The sequence below is a fragment of the Bombina bombina genome, chromosome 5 (assembly GCF_027579735.1).
Source record: "Bombina bombina isolate aBomBom1 chromosome 5, aBomBom1.pri, whole genome shotgun sequence".
NCBI classification, from domain to species: Eukaryota; Metazoa; Chordata; class Amphibia; order Anura; family Bombinatoridae; genus Bombina; species Bombina bombina.
In genome coordinates this window covers 688,327,991-688,333,990 of record NC_069503.1, presented here as the reverse complement: position 1 = coordinate 688,333,990, position 6,000 = coordinate 688,327,991, and positions in this window count along the sequence as shown.

The following is a 6,000-nucleotide window of genomic DNA, read 5'->3' as shown; positions in this document are numbered from 1 at the left end:
ATATCAACGTAGAAATCTTAGCACAAACTTACTTCACCACCTCCATAGGAGGCAAAGTTTGTAAAACTGAATTGTGGGTGTGGTGAGGGGTGTATTTATAGGTATTTTGAGGTTTGGGAAACTTTGCCCCTCTTGGTAGGATTGAATATCCCATACGTCACTAGCTCATGGACTCTTGCCAATTACATGAAAGAAATTGGGGCCTCTATTAGTCATCCAATCCCTTAAGGAGGAGGACCAGGAAAGGGGGGGAAACGAAAGACGGGAGGTGGTCCCTCGTACCACAGACAGCGAGGCAGTTGAGACAAGGTGGATCAGAGGACACAAATGAGAATCAAGCTTTAGAGAAGGTTAATTCAATTTCAGGAGAATACGGTGGAGGGTATAGGGATGAGAATGGTATGGTTGTAGTTGACCTGTCATTTTTTCCCTTGTCAGTTTCACATATAGAGCTCCTTTAGAAAGGTCTTTGGATTTGCTCATCAGCCCCTTTGGACAGGTTTGAATTCAATAAGGATTTAAAATTGTTTGCACGCAAAATTGGTGCTAAAACGAATTTGGGCTTATGAGTGAAACACAACTGAATTGGAAAAAGATAATGAAGCAATAGCAAATTTCGTCTCCCTTCCTGATAATCAAGAGCGGAGATTTGATTATACTAGTCAATCAACAGCCCCCAATTTTACATCAAATTTGAAACCAATTCAAAATATACGCCAGCTGTTTCCTTAGCCCCCAGTGTACAAACTTTTGTAAAGTGTGGAGAGGATATATTGGATATTCAAGCAACAGGCATTGTTGATTCGACTAGAGTAACAAGCACTGCCAGAATTAACACACACTAAAAGTCTGGTTATAAAGCCATCAGACAAGGGAGGGAATCTGGTAGTTATGGATGAAAAGTTATATCTCTAGGAAGCATTTAGACAATTGAAGGTTGCTGAGCAATATGAACTAGTAAATAGAGAAACTTTGAGGTTTCCTGCAATTAATGGTTATTCGTCCTTAAAGGGACATGAAACTCAATTTTTTCTTTGATGATTCAGATAGAAAATGCAATTTAAAAAAAGTTTACAATTTACTTATATTATGAAATTTGCTTTGTTCTCTTGTTATTCTTTGTTGAAGAGATATCTAGATAGGTAACATGCACATTTCTGGAGCACTACATACAGGTAATAGTGCTGCCATCTGGTATTCTTGCTAATGTAACATTATTGCAAAACAAAAAAAAAATATATATAAAAAAGCAAAAAACAAATTATGCTTACCAGATAATTTCTTTTCCTTCTGTACAGGAAGAGTCCACAGCTGCATTCCTTCCTTGTGGGAAATACTGAACCTGGCCACCAGGAGGAGGCAAAGACACCCCAGCCAAAGGCTTAATACCTCCCCCACTTCCCTCAGCTCCCAGTCATTCTGCCGAGGGAACAAGAAACAGTAGGAGAAATATCAGGGTGAAAAAGGTACCAGAACAACAAATTAAAATTTAGGGCCGCCCACGGGAGAACATGGATGGGAGCTGTGGACTCTCCCTGTACAAAAGAAAAAGGAAATTATCTGGTAAGCATAATTTATGTTTTCCTTCTTAATATAGGGAGAGTCCACAGCTGCATTCCTTACTTGTGGGAAATTATACCCAAGCTCTAGAGGCCACTGAATGCTAACGGGAGGGCAAAAAGGAGAGGCAGCCCCTATCTGAGGGCACCATAGCCTGCAAAAACCTTTCTCCTGAAGGCTACTTCAACAGAAGCAATAATAATAATAAAAAATAAAAAATTTGTTAGAAATTTTGGAAAAAGAATGTAAGGAGGACCAAGTAACCGCCCTACCATTCTGATCCACAGAGGCCTCATTTTAGAAACCCAATAGGACATCACTGCTCCTATAGAATGAGCCGTAATATTCTGAGGAGGCTATATCCCGCTGTCCCAATGCCAGACGGATGACACTCCTCGCTAAGAAAAACAGACAGAGAAAATCTGTCTATCCCAAAGCAGTCTGAAGTAGAACTCCAAGGCACAAACCATACACTGTAGAAAATCATTTCTTCGAGAAGAAAGGATAAGACATAAGAAAAAGGACCATCATTTCTCGATTGAAGTTGTGATGTAACACAACCCTAAGAGAAAAAAATCTAACTAGGTTTGTAGAACTACCATATTATCGAAAAACACCCAATAAGAAGGATCGCATAGAACATCTGACATTTCTGCACGCAAAAAACAGACGGAAAAGATCTCTAAGATAACAACTTAACGCCAACCACCTGCATAGGAGCCAGAATAGTCCAATGCAAATCTAAAGAACAAATCTAAGCTCCAAGGGTAGCATCAGATCCATACACCAGCCTGATAGCAGATAGAACCTTAAATAGCTGAATGTCCAGAAGCTCGACGAGCCTCTATGCAAACAAAACCGACAGGGCCAAACTCGTTCCAACAAGGAACTAGCCAAAAGGTCCTAGCCCAAAGGAAAGCGTACTGGCAAACTCTGAAGATTGTGCCAGAGCAAACCACTTTCTTCACAGCCGAAGGGGTCCCCCACACCATGTGATAAATGACGAGGGACAAGTCTACACACCTGAAGAAGAGACCATAATCTCTCAGAAAAACCTTCTCATGGTTAGGACCAAGCGAATCTCGCTGTCCGCCTCAGAGAAAAAGGAATTGACAAAGCAAAAGGGGGCCTTGTTCCAGTAGACCTCTGCTACAAGGTGACCTTCCTGGAGGAGAAGCTGACACCCCCACGAAATGGCGAGCTCACCCTTGCGGCCGCCACAAAGCAATCAGCCTCCCTGGCGTTTGCTCCCCAAAGGCTTGAGCCACCACTCTAAGAAGGAGTTGCCTTGAACCTCTGAGGCCCCACTAAATCAACCATTAGCTCCGCCTAAGGAGCCCTGAACCCCGACCATCTGTGGGTAACTTGGTATAGATACGGGGCCTCATGAGATTCTCATCCGGAGTCCCCTTCCAGATACAAATATCCGGAACCCCACGGATCGATGCCTTATCCCCCAATAAAGGGGAAAACTGTAGGTAACGTCCGTCCCGAACGACCACGCCCGGAGGGAGGATCGCTGATAGCGAGCAAAAGTGGGCCTCCACCCACAACCAAAACCTGAGATACTACCCACATTAGGGATTCTCTCTTTCTCAGGTGGAGATCTAAGCCACCGAGAGAGGACTGACTAGAGCTAAACAATGGGACTAACCCAATAGACTAAACTTCCAGGGCAAAGCAAAGAGATTGCCTGAAGATCCAAAAGCAACTCGGGAGAGAACCTTCTGAAAAAAGAGCTCCCCGAGAACCCTGAAAACTGGAGACACAATTCTCAGAAGTAAAGTGCCCACAACAGTAAAAGTACTATACCTGGGGCTGATGGAGAAGCCACAGAGGCTTACCACCCTTTAGAAAAAAACTCCAGTGCCAGCAACTGGATTGATCCAACAACCCTTGAGTTGCAAAACACCCAAGCTAACCACTAGGTTACAATGGGCTGCCTGGAAACAAGGATGAAAACCAGATGTATTCTGAGAGGAATCATCACCACCCAACACAGAACCAGCAATGGCCTGAAAAAGCTCTCTTCGATAAGCATGTCTTCCTATCCTATGAAGACAAAAGTAGCATCCTGGAAAACACCCTGGTGCCTACCCCAGAAAACTCTGGTCTAGGTAATCTTCCCTCTCAAATCTAGGAATACAAAGGAATACCTAAAGGTCTTCTGTCAGATGACGATGGTGAGTAAACCACAATCGTCAAGACAAGGAAAGCTACCAAGTAATGTACTAGAAGCACTGGTCCAGAAAAAGACCAGCTCAGTAACCTGAAAAGTTCCCTGAAGAGACAGGAAAAAAGGTCAAAATTCTTCCTCAACCGTGGACCTGCACTGCTCCTTCCATACCAAGGGTAGAATGCTCCTATAGTCTCCCTCTGGAACGAGGAGACATGATAAGTTTGATACAGTACTTAAGGGCCTGAAAAGGACGGGAGTTCCCTTCCTCTAAAGGACCATGAAAAACAAAGTAACTGTTTGAATGAGCTCCCAGAACGCCTATTGGGATAGGCACTGGGACTATGACTCCAAAGGAGAACCTGAAAAAAATGCTTCCCTCTCTCTGTCTGAGGACAGGGTCAAGAGAAGGAACACTGCGCCCTGGAAGGCTGAGATTTGAAGCCTAGCTAAACTTCCTGAACCAAGCGTTTCAAAAACGATACTCAGTTCCCAGATGATCCAAGGTAGGACCTGGAACTGGCCCTCCTGTCACCTAGGATAGGCGGGCCTCTGCTCCGCTTGGAATTATTCCAGGACTGAAGCGGCTTCCAAAACTCTTAGACTGCCCAGGCCTAGCTGAGATCTCTCTCAACTGCACTAAAAACAGAATTTATGCTTACCTGATAAATTACTTTCTCTTACGGTGTATCCAGTCCACGGATTCATCCTTACTTGTGGGATATTCTCAATCCCTACAGGAAGTGGCAAAGAGAGCACACAGCAAAGCTGTCCATATAGCTCCCCTCAGGCTCCGCCCCCCCAGTCATTCGACCGACGGTTAGGAGAAAAAGGAGAAACTATAGGGTGCAGTGGTGACTGTAGTTTTACTAAATAAATTTGAACCTGACTTAATTGCCATGGCGGGCCGTGGACTGGATACACCGTAAGAGAAAGTAATTTATCAGGTAAGCATAAATTCTGGTTTTTCTTACTAGGTGTATCCAGTCCACAGATTCATCCTTACTTGTGGGATACCAATGCCAAAGCTTTAGGACACGGATGAAGGGAGGGAACAAGTCAGGTAACCTAAACGGAAGGCACCACTGCTTGCAAAACCTTTCTCCCAAAAATAGCCTCAGAAGAAGCAAAAGTATCGAATTTGTAAAATTTGGCAAATGTATGCAATGAAGACCAAGTCGCTGCCTTACAAATCTGTTCAACAGAAGCCTCATTCTTGAAAGCCCATGTGGAAGCCACAGCTCTGGTGGAATGAGCTGTAATTCGTTCAGGAGGCTGCTGTCCAGCAGTCTCATAAGCCAATCGGATGATGCTTTTCAGCCAGAAGGAAAGAGAGGTAGCAGTCACTTTCTGACCTCTCCTCTTACCAGAATAGACAACAAACAAGGATGATGTTTGTCTGAAATCTTTAGTTGCTTTTAAATAGAATTTTAAAGCACGAACCACGTCAAGATTGTGTAAAAGTCGTTCCTTCTTAGAAACTGGATTAGGACACAGAGAAGGAACAATGATTTCCTGGTTAATATTCTTATTAGAAACCACTTTTGGAAGGAAACCAGGTTTGGTACGCAAAACAACCTTATCTGCATGGAACACCAGATAGGGTGAATTACACTGCAAAGCAGACAATTCAGAAACTCTTCGAGCAGAAGAAATGGCTACTAGTTAGAGCGGCAAAGAGAATGACTGAGGGGGCGGAGCCTGAGGGGAGCTATATGGACAGCTTTGCTGTGTGCTCTCTTTGCCACTTCCTGTAGGGATTGAGAATATCCCACAAGTAAGGATGAATCCGTGGACTGGATACACCTAGTAAGAGAAAATAATAGGAGAAGAGGAAGCTGTCTCACAGATTCGCAGTCTAGGGGAAGAACCGCAGAATAGTGGAACCAAATTAAACCCCCATCATAAGGAAAGATTAGACTCAGAAGTCATATCTGTCAGAGCAATAAGAACCTAAAGCCCTAGCTCTGGGTCTTGAATCTGCGAAAGTTCCAATATAAATGGAATTATAAGCTCTTAAAGCCAACTCCGTCTCGAAAATATCGAGGAAACTCGAATCAAGACAAAGATGGTTCCTAGGAAGTCTCCAGAAACTGAAACAACCTAAGTCGTCGGCACATAAAATCCCTCAAGACGAAACATCTTCATAAAATAATTTCCTCTATAACCAAGAGCTCTAAGCAGAAACTATCCTAAAACTGAAAAGAAAATTATAGGCAAGCCCACAAAAAGTGTTAGCCAAGTAGGGATGTGTAACAACACAA